Raw genomic sequence first — 16,472 nt, forward strand, 5'->3', positions numbered from 1 at the left:
TTTCCTTCTGATTCTAGAAGGATAGGGCACAGAAATAAAAGGAAAATGTGTGATTTTAGTCACATTTTGAGGTTTGTTGGGCATTGTGAGTAAAAACAAAAACTAGTTGGTATCAAGAGGCACACCACTCTGTACTCCTCTGGTTATCTAGTTTACGAAAATATCTAGAGTTGGTAGATTTTGATTAGAGACAATGTACACCCTAGCAGCAAAATACAGAAAAGACAGATATTACTTGTAACTATCTAGTCCTTAAGTGCACACACATAATTGTTGGATTTGGCATGAAGGTGAGTGAGGGTTCAGAACATAAAATTTTATTAACAAGCGATGTCACAAAAATGAAGTGCACTGTTAATTATTGAAAGGTGAAAAAACTGAACCAAAACTGGCAGCTTGTCAGCTGTAGATCTGCAACAAGGCACCATCCGCTTTACAGGCCACTCGCACAACTTTCATACGCGACACACACAAGACCATTCACACCACCAGCCACAGCCTCAGCACATTAAAACACTCACATCAACATACAATAAAGAGACAATGCATACTCGACAGAGGAAGACAGAAAAGACAAATATTACTTCACAGCCATCTATTTCTCAAATGCACACATTTACTGGTTGGATTTGGCACGTTGGTGGGTGAAGGTTCAGAAAGTAAAATTTGATTAGGAGATTTCACAGAAATTAAATAATTGAAAGGTCAAAAAATGAAACCAATGACTCACATCTCGTGAGCTGTAAAGCCGCGACAAGGGGCCCAACCGCTTTTCAGGCAATCCACACACCTTTCATACGTAACACACACAAGACCATTCGCACCGCCAGTCGCGGGCCCAGCACAATGCAGCACTCCCATCAACAAACAGCACAATTCAATGGCCCATCACTTTCATACACCCACATGCTTGACACAACACAATGGAAAAAATAAACCACAAGCCAATTGGAAGTAGAAGCAAAACTAGAACAACAAACCCAACAGCTCACATCAAATAAATGACACTAATGTCAACCATGAAAAATGAGCAAAAATTATAAAACGATACAGACCAGTCAGTTTACTTTTACACTCATAGTTGCTCCCAGTAATACCATTTCATTTGGTACATTTGAAACATGCGGGCAAACACAGCCCAGGATTAGAAGGACAATCTGGGTAGTACATGCGACTCCCCTTCGGCACACCTCTTTGAATACAGACTCTACATCTTCTTCTGGGAGAGTCTTTTTTGGGGCATAGGAGGAATATAATCAGGAAAGTGGCAATCTTTCAATCTAGCCACATCGTCCACCACTCCAACTCCAGGAACTCTTGCATGTCTGACTACAACAAGGCTGCCTATCGCAGACTGCTGAAAGTAAACAAATGTCATCTTTGACCAATCCTTAAAAACAACAAAAGTATTTAAGGTTGCTAAATGGAATAAATGGATGGGTAACTTCTTACACTGCTGTTTGTAAGGCTTACATTTGGTATAAGGTTCCAACCTCTGATCTACTCTATCTATACCACCCATGTTCTTATTGTAGTCTAAAATGCACACAGGTTTGCACACTTCAGCAACCTAACCCCAAACAATCACAGGTGAAGTACTTTCATCATGGATGGTAGTTAACATGTAGACATCTCTCCTGTCTGCAGATTTCACAGCTAGACGTTCATCATTATGCAAGGCACTGTACTGTCCCCTCTGGCGGATTGTGTCACGAGCAACAGTGTCCATTTTGTGCAATTCCCTGAACAATTGCACACCAGTGTTTAAGTTATCTTCTTATAAATGGTGACCTTTTGTTAAAAAGTCTTCTAAGTTCCCACACAATTTTTCTCACTAACTCTGAAGGTAGACGGACAACCGGGGGGGAGGGAGGTCAATACTAGAATCCCTACCAGTGTACACCCCTAAATTATAGACTTATCCAGTCCTGACATCATACACATCATGCCCTCTTGCTGGGAATGTACTGCCTAAAAACCAAACGGCCCTTGAAAAGGACCGAAGAATGGCACAGATATTTCTTTACCTGGACCACATATCTCTGAAAATTGATCTACAAAGTGATAAAGGACCGGCGGAATCTTAGAAAGACAGTCACTATAGGGGTGCTCTTATGGCAGAGCTGAAGCATTATCAATAAAATGCAGCATCCGAAGCAGAAGCAAATACTGACTCACGGTTGCAGGAAACATAGCCATTGCCATCAAGAGACTAGTAGACCAATATGGAGACAGCGAATGCCTCCGTATCAAGCCCATCAAAAAAGTTAAACCCAAGAACTTCTTCAACTCATCCAGATTTGTGGGAGTCCACCGGCTAGCTCTAGAGTGTGGCTTAAGTCTGGCACTGTTGTCCCTAAAATACAGTTCAGCATACAAATTAGTCTGGTCAACCATCTCATCCAAAAGTGCATTGTTCATAAACAACTGAAATAAATTTATAGACACAACATTTTCGGTATTCACTCTGCGTTGCCTGCCTTTACTACTGTTGCAGGGTGTAGAGTTCAGCACTTCCAATGGAAAGCCTTTCAGCCTCAGGCTGAAATCAAGATGTTTCTTGCTGCACCATCAGCACATCAATGTCCTCCTTTAAAACAGGCCATTCTCCACAATGAGAGTGGCTTTATCATTAGATGATTCCTATCGGACAGAAAATTCAATGCCAGAATCTTGCACTTCCTCCTCTGCTTCAGATACGGTCAATCTCATAATCATGGACAGAGGAAGATTTGAGAAGCATACCAACAACCTGCTTAACAGTAATCCTGCTGCTAGCCATAATCCTTACTAATAAAAGTTATTTCACAAATAAGTCAACAATAACCAACACAGTATAACGTAAGTAATAAACAAAGTGTGGCTTTATCAAACGAAAATTTAAAGCTACTGGTAATCTGGAAGGCAAAGGCAACCAATACAAAGCACACAAACACCTATATACACAAAAACAATGCCACTCACTTGCCAGAGACCGCTATTCTCACCAGCACCTACTCTGCACATACACAAGTACCAACGATATCCCACTAGAAAAGAACAACAGAAAATTACTCACAAGACCACATAATACTCATTGTGCACAAAGCCAAGGAGAACTTCACGCACAAAGATAAACTAAATATGCTGCTATTATTACACCATTTACAAAACACATTAGAGTAAACAGTACAACAAAAGTTTTCTTACCAAACACATGCAACTACACAAAATTGCATATCTACCAGTGCCGAAACTGCAAGCAGGAATCGCACAGAAGGAAATAAAAAACTTTGCACTAGAATAAAAAGGATAAATAAAACGTTTCAATCACAAATGCAAATGATGACGAGAACTAAAACAGTTAATGTTATGAAAAATATGGCTAATCTGCCTCTGGGGGGGAGAGGGGGAGGGGAGGATGGCAGAAAAACGGGCAAAAGTATGCAGAGAAATATGCCTCTTCAATTGGGCAACCCTTGGGTCTGCTACCAAACTAACACACTTCTCTTCCCTGGTGCCAGTGGGTTTCTGCCTCCTGTGGGCAGATGGGCCCGATCTGCCCGCGGGGGTGGAGGGGAGGGAAAATGGACAAAAGCCATTAAAAAAAACATATCCCCCACAATTGGAGCATCAGTAGCCCAAAGGCCGTCACCAAACATAAATATACTATTAGTACTAGTGGGTTTCTGCCCCCACCCCCGGGGCAGTTAGGCCTCCAACTACGGCTGATCTGGCCACCTGGGGGAGCGGAAAACGGCCAAAAGAATGCTCCTTTATTGCAGAGCGGCCCTGTCCCAAGGGGCCGCTCAACTACTAAAGAAATCCCTGGTGCTAGTGGGCACATTCCTGCTGAACGATCGCGGCCCCACATGCGATCGTGCTGCAGGAATGCACTGCAAAGAGACATCTGGGGGGGGACTCTTCCTTTTCTCCCAGTGCCTCTTCCCATGGCCATCATCCACCATGGTTGACTTGCACTTCACTTCACTGGACTGGTGCTGGTGCACAGACACAGGTGCATTCAACACAGGCTGGGGGGCAAAGATTAGGAGATGGAACTGCCCTTTCATGTAAGCAAGCTTAGGATGCTATTGTTGGTTGAGTGGTTACATAGCTTCACTCTGCAACCCACAGCAGGTGTATGAACTAGCTGAATACATTGAGGATTCTGATTTCATTCAGCAAATATCAGCAAGAAGAGTGGCACGATTGTGGCAAACATCCTTCTCTTCCAAGTCCCTTGGGCTTGGAAGGAGGTGATAGCTGGGCTTGATAACGTCCATGCTGCTATTGAGATTTTCATTTGGGAGTGTTGCTACTGCTCTTGTTCCCTCCAGTCTGCTCCTTCCTTCAAGATGGAAAGTCTCATAGCCCTATGAGTTGGCCCTGCCCTTTCAGCCTCGACACCGCTGTTGTCACCTAGACATATGTAATCTAAATGTTGTCATTTTATTTACAGTTAGCCTGCTAATAAAAGCTGCATTAGAGCATGTTTTGGTAGTGTAGAGATCAAATGATATAAAATAGCTTGAGCATGTATGTGGTGAACACTACAAAATAACTCCCATTGTCTACACGTAACTATAACTGCTATTAGTTCAAGCTAATCTGGTATGTTTTATGGCTTACTTATGATAAAAGGCTCAGCCTTTAGCAATGGGTAAGAAGAAGCGTGAGTTAATTAAGGTATACATTGGATAGAGAAGGCCTGAAGAAGTGTAGCAAGGGCTGTAGAAATGAAAGAATGAAATGGGGGCTGGGGGAGGGCTATCTAAGGAATAAAGAACTAAAACATTGAAGAAAGATGGGAAGGATAAAATTGGTGAAGAACTGGGTTGAGGGCTAAAGGAAGTAATGGCATAAAGGTATAGAACAGGGCTACAGAAAAATTGACAAAGGAAGGAAATTATAATAAAGTAATATGGGGATGATGATTGTAAAGGAGGATGAACTGGTTATGTAGTGAAGACATGAGAGGAGAAGCAAAACAATTGTCAACTGGCTATGTAACTGATCTTCGTCAAAATGATGCCACCTTAAGCAAATTACTAATGATACCTCAGTTCTGCCAAGCCTAGGATCACTTTAAATGCTGGATAAGTACATATTAAAGACCATTGAGGGTAAACTCACTGTGGGTCATGCATAACAGTTAATGAAATTAGTGTAGACTGTCTTTTTCAACTAAATTCTTCAGAATTTAGTGTAAACAGACGAGCTATGGTCATTTCAGTGGCAATGGGAACCAATTACAATTTGACAAAAAGCTAGTCCCTTTTTAGACTAAGGCTTTGCTCATTGTACCTCGAAGCTCTTGAACGTTATGAAGCTTGCAAAAGGAATGTAGTATGTGGGGCAAGAGTAAGTCACCAGCTAAAGCCAGAACAAAAAGGCACATCCTATTCTGCAATTAACCTGTTCTGAAAGAGATAAATGAATGTTGGTTTAGGGATCATGGAAGTAGTCATAACAACCAGTCTCCATAATGAACATGTTTTATTGCTCATTAGGTCTAGACCTCCTATGTATGGCTCATCTTTTTCTTCTTCAAATAGTTTCTACTTGTTGTTGGTTTGCTCATAGTTGAGTGGAGAAGTATGAGGAGTGGTGTAGGAGGCTGGACTGGCTTGTAGTGAGTACCTAGGGGTACTTGCACCTTGCACCAGGCCCAGTTATCCCTTATTAGTGTATAGGGTGTCTAGCAGCATAGGCTGATAGATAATGGTAGCTTAGCAGAGCAGCTTAGGCTGAACTAGGAGACGAGTGAAGCTCCTACAGTACCACTTAGTGTCATATGCACAATATCACAAGAAAACACAATACACAGATATACTAAAAATAAAGGTACTTTATTTTTATGACAATATGCCAAAAGTATCTCAGTGAGTACCCTCAGTATGAGGATAGCAAATATACACAAGATATATGTACACAATACCAAAATATGCAGTAATAGTATTAGAAAACAGTGCAAACAATGTATAGTTACAATAGGATGCAATGGAGACACATAGGGATAGGGGCAACACAAACCATATACTCCAAAAGTGGAATGCGAACCACGAATGGACCCCAAACCTATCTGACCTTGTAGAGGGTCGCTGGGACTATTAGAAAATAGTAAGGGTTAGAAAAATAGCCCACCCCAAGACCCTGAAAAGTGAGTGCAAAGTGCACTAAAGTTCCCCAAAGGACATAGAAGTCGTGATAGGGGAATTCTGCAGGAAAGACACAAACCAACAATGCAACAACGATGGATTTCCAGTCGAGGGTACCTGTGGAACAAGGGGACCAAGTCCAAAAGTCACAAGCAAGTCGGAGATGGGCAGATGCCCAGGAAATGCCAGCTGTGGGTGCAAAGGAGCTGCTACTGGACAGTAGAAGCGTAGGTTTCTGCAAGAACGACAAGGGCTAGAGACTTCCCCTTTGGAGGACGGATCCCTCACGCCGTGGAGAGTCGTGCAGAAGTGTTTTCCCGCCGAAAGACCGCCAACAAGCCTTGCTAACTGCAAATCGTGCGGTAAGGGTTTTTGGACGCTGCTGTGGCCCAGGAGGGACCAGGATGTCGCAAATTGCGTCAGGAGACAGAGGGGACGTCGAGCAAGACAAGGAGCCCTCTCAGCAGCAGGTAGCACCCGGAGAAGTGCCAGAAACAGGCACTACGAGGATGCGTGAAAAGGTGCTCACCCGAAGTCGCACAAAGGAGTCCCACGTCGCCGGAGAACAACTTAGGAGGTTGTGCAATGCAGGTTAGAGTGCCGTGGACCCAGGCTGGATTGTGCACAAAGGATTTCCGCCGGAAGTGCACGGAGGCCGGAGTAGCTGCAAAAGTCGCGGTTTCCAACAATGCAGTCTGGCGTGGGGAGGCAAGGACTTACCTCCACCAAACTTGGACTGAAGAGTCACTGGACTGTGGCAGTCACTTGGACAGAGTTGCTGGATTCAAGGGACCTCTCTCGTGCTGAGAGGAGGCCCAAGGTACCGGTGATGCAGTTCTTTGGTGCCTGCGGTTGCAGGGGGACGATTCCGTCGACCCACGGGAGATTTCTTCGGAGCTTCTAGTGCAGAGAGGAGGCAGACTACCCCCACAGCATGCACCACCAGGAAAACAGTCGAGAAGGCGGCAGGATCAGCGTTACAGAGTTGCAGTAGTCGTCTTTGCTACTATGTTGCAGTTTTGCAGGCTTCCAGCGCGGTCAGCAGTCGATTCCTTGGCAGAAGGTGAAGAGAGAAAGATGCAGAGGAACTCGGATGAGCTCTTGCATTCGTTATCTAAGGAATCCCAAGAGACAGAGACCCTAAATAGCCGGAAAAGAGGGTTTGGCTACCTAGGAGAAATGATAGGCTAGCAACACCTGAAGGAGCCTATCAGAAGGAGTCTCTGACGTCACCTGATGGCACTGACCACTCAGAGCAGTCCAGTGTGCCAGCAGCACCTCGGTTTCCAAGATGGCAGAGGTCTGGAGCACACTGGAGGAGCTCTGGGCACCTCCCAGGGGAGGTACAGGTCAGGGGAGTGGTCACTCCCCTTTCCTTTGTCCAGTTTCGCGCCAGAGCAGGGCTAAGGGGTCCCTGAACCGGTGTAGACTGGCTTATGTAGAAATGGGCACCAAATGTGCCCATGAAAGCATTTCCAGAGGCTGGGGGAGGCTACTCCTCCCCTGCCTTCACACCATTTTCCAAAGGGAGAGGGTGTAACACCCTCTCTCAGAGGAAGTCCTTTGTTCTGCCATCCTGGGCCAGGCCTGGCTGGACCCCAGGAGGGCAGATGCCTGTCTGAGGGGTTGGCAGCAGCAGCAGCTGCAGTGAAACCCCGGGAAAGGCAGTTTGGCAGTAACAGGGTCTGTGCTACAGACCACTGGGATCATGGGATTGTGCCAACTACGCCAGGATGGTATAGAGGGGGCAATTCCATGATCATAGACATGTTACATGGCCATTTTCGGAGTTACCATTGTGAAGCTACATATAGGTAGTGACCTATATGTAGTGCACGCGTGTAATGGTGTCCCCGCACTCACAAAGTCTGGGGAATTGGCCCTGAACAATGTGGGGGCACCTTGGCTAGTGCCAGGGTGCCCTCACACTAAGTAACTTAGCACCCAACCTTTACCAGGTAAAGGCTAGACATATAGGTGACTTATAAGTTACTTAAGTGTAGTGTAAAATGGCTGTGAAATAACGTGGACGTTTTTTCACTCAGGCTGCAGTGGCAGGCCTGTGTAAGAATTGTCAGAGCTCCCTATGGGTGGCAAAAGAAATGCTGCAGCCCATAGGGATCTCCTGGAACCCCAATACCCTGGGTACCTCAGTACCATATACTAGGGAATTATAAGGGTGTTCCAGTAAGCCAATGTAAATTGGTAAAATTGGTCACTAGCCTGTTAGTGACAATTTGTAAAGAGCGAGCATAACCACTGAGGTTCTGGTTAGCAGAGCCTCAGTGAGACAGTTAGGCATCACACAGGGAACACATACCTATAGGTCACAAACTTATGAGCACTGGGGTCCTGACTAGCAGGGTCCCAGTGACACATCATAAACATACTGAAAACATAGGGTTTTCACTATGAGCACTGGGCCCTGGCTAGCAGGATCCCAGTGAGACAGTGAAAACACCCTGACATACACTCACAAACAGGCCAAAAGTGGGGGGTAACAAGGCTAGAAAGAGGCTACTTTCTCACAAGTGGTAACACACTATTGTGTTTTTGGACGTCTTCCTGGTTGTGCTGGCTGTAAGACTGTAGAGAGAGGAGCTGCAGAAGAGGAAAGTGACATTTACTATGGATAGTAAGGCAGCAGTGCAAATGATCAACAAGGTATCTACGAATAACCATATGTTTTGTGTCTTGAGAGAACTTGGTTCACTGTTTTGCACTGCACTTTCCTGAACCTCACAATGAGATTGATGCATTCTCTTGTTCACAATGATCACTGGGTAGCCTCCGAGGTGGTACTGCTGGTAACTGTTGCAGGGAATATTGATGACCGGGCATTGAAACTGGCTGAGAATTAATTGTTGGCACATGCAGGCATGTAAGGAGATCCTGGATGTGGGTGCAAGGAAGAGAAGCAGACTGCATCTCGGCTTGGAGATGAAGGGTCAGATTAGGGAAAGGTGTTTTGCACCTGTAATGATCATGGCTGGATCCAATCTTAAGGGAAATGTTTTTGAGGATATGAGCCAAGTACAATGAAGTAGAGTGGAGGGGAATTGGGTAGGAGGATTACTGACATCTTGGCCAAGGAAAGGGGGAACAGGGGTAATGCGAGGCTGTAGATTACAGTGAAAATTTGGGGATGCTATCTACTTCAGAAGATCTTATACATCCAACTCTGAATGTTAGTTGTTTGGGGCAATTTTTTCAGTCTTGTTTTGTTTGTGATATTTTGAGTGTCCAAAGTTGGTGGAGCAAAATGAAATGGTGGCTTGACAAGGAACAGCTTAGTGGTGCGAAGCCGCAGGATGATGGATGTGGAAGCAAAAGTCTGATCAGAAGACAGTAGGCAATGGTTTGTTGATGCGGTCATTAGGAGCGGCTGTGGTATTCCCAGTGAAATTGTATAAGCGTTTTATTGGAAAGAGAAGATGAACACCTGGAACCATTGCTATAGCACTTGAACTGCAAAAGGGTTTCTGATTGATAAGTGTTAGGAATTTTGCAGCAATGTTGGATAGAGGGTGGTCAGTTTATGGACAACAGTTGAGGCTGAACTTTAACAAAGTGGCAGTACTCTAGTATGGTTTATTTAACAGCTATGAGATGAAGACAGCTGATAGCCTTTTGTGAGCTGAGAGCCAAGTTGTCCAGCCCAGATGCGATTTTGCTTCACCTGGGGAAGTAACTTGGTCCAGGAATGGGCTTGGATCTTATTAGGCTGGTCAGGCAGGACGTGAAGGAGAGGCTAGACTAGGTCGTGCTCTCTGGAGTGCACTTTACTGCCCAAGTGGCTTGGAAGAGTGGTCCAGGGAATCAAGGCAAGGTAAGAAAGTGTTTTTTGTTTTTTAGCTCTGATTCTAAAATATGTACATTACTCGAAGAGCTAGCTTGTTAAAGTAAAGGATTGGGCTGGAACTTTTCTCTCTGTGTAACTAACCAGCAGCTGAATTCACTCCAGTACTCTGTTAAGCATTTAGTGAGAGCATGAAAGGACAATTCAACATTTCTGCCGTCTCTGTGGTTTGCTAATTTTGCTTGCCGTTCAGGTCTTTTTAGCAGAATAAGGAAAGTTAATGTTGTACCAGAGCCCTGCTTCAAGTGCCCCAAAGACACGCAGTTTGGTAGTGGGCTGCTTTTGTTTGAATTGGAAATTTCTATTAAAAAAAAAAATCAACAATTAAATGTCCAAGTAAATGCTATTCTGGCTATGGTGTACCATGAATTCAAACGTGTTCGTTTTTCAATAACTAGACTAAATCAACGTAATCCACAGTCTGAGGTCCTAAATTAACATAACGATCCATGTTGGTATTAAACCATGTTTGCATTTCTGGACTTTGGTTTAATTGTGAAAAGAGAACACAGTTGATGAAAACAATTTGTAATACCAAAGGTTATATATCTAAAAATGCCTACATTTATAAATGAAAAGATATTGGTCTTCTTTCTGATGGAGCAAAATACTCAACTATCTAAGATCTAATAAGTAGGGCTAGGAACTCCATGTGAGGGGGACAGTTATTCATAGGATTTGTAGTTTTGATCTAAAACCGATCATAACTGATAACGCACCATCAAAGAGATTTGTTTTTCAGTAGCAACCAGAAAACGCTGTATTTTCCTACCTTTTTAAGGATTTGGCACCCTCTTTTTGTCAAGCACTATGCAGCCCCTGTCGCGAAGTACTGTTCTAAAATGCTCTCTCTATGACCCATTTAGGCCATGCTAAACCATTTAATCTGCCACTGTGAACATTTGAAAGGTCCTTTAATCACTAGGACCTCCTTCCACTCCTGTTTTGGAAACATGGCTTCAGCCCACTTTTTACTGCATGTTGCTGCGTAGATGGCAACAAGTTTGCAGCTAAACTTTCAGCAGCTTTCTATAGGCTCAGGTAACAGGATTGGTGCAACAAAGATCACTGCACATATAGAAGAATCCAGAATAAATGCCCTCTTATAAAAACAAAACACCAGGCACTTCCGGTTCTTAGGTTTATATTGTGATGGTCTAAAAAGCATGTCTTTGGGAGCTGCATCCCTTCATATAGAGGGTCCGTGGGCATATCATGAACATGCTCAGAGTCCATGCATCGGTTTTGGTAAAACTGTACTGCTTTTAGAGCATACTTTGGCCCCTCTCAAAATGTTTGCGGTACCAAAGGTCTGTAGCTTACACACTAACTCAATTTTTCTGAGCTATAGAGTTTTTTCTGTGGGGTGGCAGAGGACCGCATTGATGTCAGCAGGATGGCAGTTTAATGGTTGAGGGTGAGGGAGTGATTGTAGGGAAGCAAAGCATGTGCATCTCGTGCTGAATTGCACAATGTGAAACCAGAAATAATCCTGGCTTCCCCATTTGACCAAATTGTGTAATTCTAGGCAATTGTTTTATTTTACTTGTCCTCCTTTTTCTTCATTATCACACATATAAGGACCTCGAAATACATTACTTCAGAATGTGCCTGTATAAAACCTTCTCCAGTATTTGATTTAATAAACCTTACTATTGTTCATGTATAATAGGGACGCAGGCCACCCAAAGGGGCAATATAGCAACTGACTTGACTCTTAGTTCACTCTTGGCATTGTTGTTAGGGTGGAGAGAAGCATTAATGTTTCCAAATTCCTATTTGAAAACGATCACTTTTAAAAATAAAATACTTCTCTCAGTGCAATCCACTGATATAGTCTGATGTATTAAGGTGTATGAAGAGACGTTATCATATTTTTACACCTTTGTCACAAGTTATCTTTAATAAATGAAGGCATTCATAAAGTTAAATGGTGTAGGGCACCGTAATTACTTCCTTTGTTTAACATCAGTTAACCTTTAACTAAATGCTTGCCAGCTTGTTTAACATATTTTTTATATCGGAGCCGAGTCAGGTAAACAGCAGCCCACTACTGCTGTTGAGCAGGGGCCACTTGTAAAGGTCAGGAGGGCCGCATGTGTCCCCCGGGCCGTACTTTGAGTATCACATCTACAAACAGTGCATTTAGTAACGTAGCTGATGATGCAGTTACAGCAAAAACTGGTGAATTGAACCTGTTTTAAACCCACGTACTGACTTACATACAGTCCCTTGATCACCAAGTTCAACTTTGATTCCTACTGCTTCCATGTCAAGAAAAGGCTTGGAATTTAAGGTGCCAGAATAAAGCTAGACACTTGGCAGCACCAAGTGTTAAACTTTATGCAAAATATTGAGCTGCGCTTATTCTTTCTCCCAAGTTGGATAATGCACTATAATAGTGCACACTATACAAAATACGGAGGTACAGTGCCTTTAGCAACTCTCACAAATTACTGGTAGGAAAACATCCCCCACAGTGCTTTAACAAAATCTCCCTACATGCTGGGTTTTAAAAAAAAAAGTGGTTAGTGAGGCTCACATAAACTCACAGACATGGCCTATCATGCTAAAATAAAGTTCATTCATAATGTGACCTGCACATCCAAAGGACTCAAGGCATCCTGTAGGGGATGACACTTATTGCCACCTTAGCTGCTGCTTCTTGCAGCAGCACAATTTGCGGTCACTAAAAGGCCTGTAGCTAACATTATGCATATAATACCCCCCTAATTGGGACAGTTATGCCCCGAGGTGGGTTCCGTACACACTACCACTGGAGCAAAGCTGTACTTGACTTATGTGCCCTTATAAGGGCGAATCCGGTCTTGTCTCTTTTGTTCCGGTTCAGGGATGGACTGGCAGTTTAAGCTGGACTGCTTCCATTGGAGCAAGATCAAGACTGATTTGCTTATGGCTGGGTCCAAATAGAGGTTGAATGTTGTGCGAAATAATGATGGACCGGAATGTGGCCTGCGTACACACTAGTGGCTGAGATTAATTTAAGCATTCTTTCCATCACTTTGTTGTGTTCTCCTATGTAATAATAACTTTGTGGTAATCTTCTCCCCTGTGACCAGGTAGGGCAGGAATGGACCCAGATCAGACAGCCAAAATACTTATTAGCCCAGTTCTTTTCTTTCTCAGTATCTCAAGGCAAAGAACAGGACAGAGTGATACTGGTTTGCTTGCATGTCCTAGGAAGAGGATCTTCATTCAGCAAATCGTAGACATTTGTTAGAAAAACAGAGCATCGTGAAGGTATGTAAAATAACTACCATTAACCGTTAATCTGCTACTATCAAATTTTAATTGTGTGCAACCATATCCCCAGCTATGCACATCCTAGATATGGGGGTAGAACTAGTCTGCTGGAAGAGGGATTTAAGTTCTGGCAAGTTAGACAGGCGAGGAGTTAAGGGGAATAAGGATATGTGTTTTTTTTTTTTTTTTTTTTTTTTTAAAGAATACCTTCAAGGAAAGGGTACAAAAAAAGCAGTTAGGAGCTGGTAAAAATGTTGGAATAATTGACCGCATGAATGAATGAGGAGATGAAGGAATTTGAAGCAAATGTCTTTATGTGCACTAGAAAAACACCATCCCTGTGATTCTGTACAGATAAAAAAAGATAACCAATGCTAACCACTGATATTTGTTTTTAGAATTTTTGAAATCACTGATAAAACAACACCAGATTTCAGAAGAATAGAAAAAAAAGCCTACTCATTTTCATGTTGTGGGCTGTCGTTACATTTATGGATTTTGTAAGTTATGGCTCGGTTTTAGTTAAGTTGAATCAACTCCCATATTTCTCCACCTCAATGGTTTTAGACGCAGACAGTGGCAACCCCTTCCTTCTTATTTCCTCCTCCTCATTCCTATCACCTTCCTCCACAGTCTCCTTTGCTCTTTCTCCCTCTTTCACTTCATTCTAATTTCGTGCCTCCTGCCACCCTCGTCGTCCTCATGTCTCATCCTCTGATCTTTCCATCTGTCCTCCTTGTTTGCCTTTTTCCCCTCTTTTTTTGCGCTTCTTCCCTCTCCTCCTTGTTTGCCCTTCTTCCTTCCCTCCTCTTTTTCTCCTCTTTCTGTTCTGTGATCCGCTTCCATTTTCTCTTGTCCAGCCGCATCAGGAACAATACAAAAAGTTCCTCTTTCATGTATGTGAGACGGACATGGTTTCAGTTAGGGGCGTTGAGAGATATCCAAGACCCTTTCCTGAGAACAAATTCTGGAAGAAAGAAACATTGAAAATGATTACCTTTATATAATTATTATAGCGTGTAGATAGATCTGCATGACTGTATGGTGCCCCTAGATCTGCAGGACTCCCATTTCCATTTTTTGATACAGCTGAAGCACAGCCATTCTGTTTGCTTTACAGTGAGCATTGTCAGTTGACAGTGCTTACTGTAAAACAATAAGGGGGTTTACTAAAGTGATGGTGGCAACTAAACTGAGCATGGCCATATTACATGTTGATTCATAACTCAATGATTGAATCTTGAAAACATCATCTGTGGATTTGGCGATCTAACCTCTTCAGTGGACCTTTTTTTATATTGGACCGGTTAGTGTTTATTATCACCATATATTGTGCCAAAGGGATATTTAAATGTAGTGCTTTTTTGGGGGTCATCTTATACGTTTTTCTAGTTGTTGTTGTTACTGTTATGTCTGCTGTCTGCAAGAAAATATGGTGAACTTCAGGCCTTGTCACTAAAATCCTAAAACACTTATTATAGCCTACATGTATGTATGTGTATATATATATATATATGTGTGTGTGTGTGTGTGTGTGTATATATATATATATATATATATATATATATATATATATATGTATATATATATATATATATATATATATATTCAACATAAGCTTTTATGCCTATCTAAGTCCAGCCTTCCTACTCAGTGGTTTTTATCTTCCATATATCATAAAAAGTAATCTTATAAATTTTCTTTCTTCCTCCTCACCCTTTTATGAAGTAGAATGCTTCCGGGGTTTGATCCGAAGACAGTGCTTTATTTCAATTTTAATCTTTATCTTAATCTTAAAAGTATGTCCGAGTTGGTAAGTAATTGGTTTTGTTGAAGTCAAAAGAGTAAAGACGCCTACCTTGCAGGCATACAAGATCCAGTTTGAAGTACCTTAAGGCTTGCAGTCGTCTAGTGAAAAAAGGAGCCACCTGAAGAAATGTAAAGCCACATGCACGGCTGCAATATTGATGTTACATTATAAGTGTTAATGCAGCGATATGTTATTTTGGACTACCAGCCAAGAAGTGAAGCTTGCTATTAAGGACTTCTTACAGGATTTCCTCATGTAAATTAAATGGCTTTCCCTTACATCCTTCTGACGGTGGCGTTGTTGTTGAATTCATAACAGAAATAAGAAACAAATTACTTACCTTTGTCCTTGCTCTTTTTGATGCATAAAGTGTTTTCCCACAGATTCTGTCTTCTACCTGCTTATAGAGTTAGACATGGTTGCACTCTGCATCCATATGTGTGTGTTTGTTTTATATAAACATTAAAAGTAACTTAAGGATCAAAGGAAAGTAAAGAAATATAAGACACCAAAGATGACTACTTGTCTCTGTCTGCCTTTGTACTACTTGCTTTTTTGGAGCGGAGAAAACTGGGCAGGCAGATGTTGTAGGAAAGTGCCGCTTTTTGCCACTGGTGCTGATGTTTTTTGACAGTTGTTTACTGGATCTCTGCTAACTGGGCCCCAGTGCAAGTGCTTTTTACCTAAAAACAAAGTAGAATGGACTAATTGTGCATACACTTTAGCACCTGTATTTAATTGACAGCCAGTTCAAGTGTAAGGGATCAATAAAGACACTCGCACATAACCTGTGCAATACAACTTTAATAGACCAGTAATATAGGCACAAATACCGATGACAAGAATCAAATAGCACAGTGCGTTCATCATAATATTAATCACAATACTTGAATTAAGAGAAGGCGGTAGAGTCAGCCCCTTCAACCCCCCTTGGGACTTAACTTTCCACATTTCTGGGAAGCCCAGTCAGTCAGTCAGTCAGTCAGTCTCTCTCTCTCTCTCACTCTCCGTCTCCTTCTCCCTCATCGAAGGTGATGGCTTGCAGACTCTCTCCCCCCCCCCCCCCACACACACACACACTCTCTCACCAAGGGTGATGGCTTGCAGACTCTTTCTCCCCCACACACTCTCTCTCACCAAGGGTGATGGCTTGCAGACTCTCTCTCTCCCCCCCACACACACACTCTCACCAAGGGTGATGGCTTGCAGACTCTCTCTCCCCACACACTCTCTCTCACCAAGGGTGATGGCTTGCAGACTCTTTCTCCCCCACACACTCTCTCACCAAGGGTGATGGCTTGCAGACTCTTTCTCCCCCCCCAAACACTCTCTCTCACCAAGGGTTAATAACCTATTAACTTCTCTCAGGTTCTGGTGTTATTGTCATTGTTTACCACTG

General features: G+C 42.9%; 1 protein-coding gene across 3 annotated transcripts in view; it reads left to right on the top strand.

Moving 5' to 3' along the window:
• Positions 1-16,472, top strand: part of RESF1 (retroelement silencing factor 1) — a 243,184-nt gene that overhangs the window by 111,629 nt on the left and 115,083 nt on the right. For 2 of the 3 annotated variants that reach the window (XM_069228210.1, XM_069228208.1), the window contains exon 2: positions 13,147-13,260. The exons of the other annotated variant lie outside the window; for it this stretch is intronic. The gene's annotated coding sequence lies outside the window, so the exon portion shown is untranslated. The remainder of the gene's footprint in view (positions 1-13,146; positions 13,261-16,472) is intronic. 3 annotated transcript variants of the gene reach the window in all.

Source organism: Pleurodeles waltl, chromosome 4_1 (assembly GCF_031143425.1).
Source record: "Pleurodeles waltl isolate 20211129_DDA chromosome 4_1, aPleWal1.hap1.20221129, whole genome shotgun sequence".
In the NCBI taxonomy this organism is placed as follows: Eukaryota; Metazoa; Chordata; class Amphibia; order Caudata; family Salamandridae; genus Pleurodeles; species Pleurodeles waltl.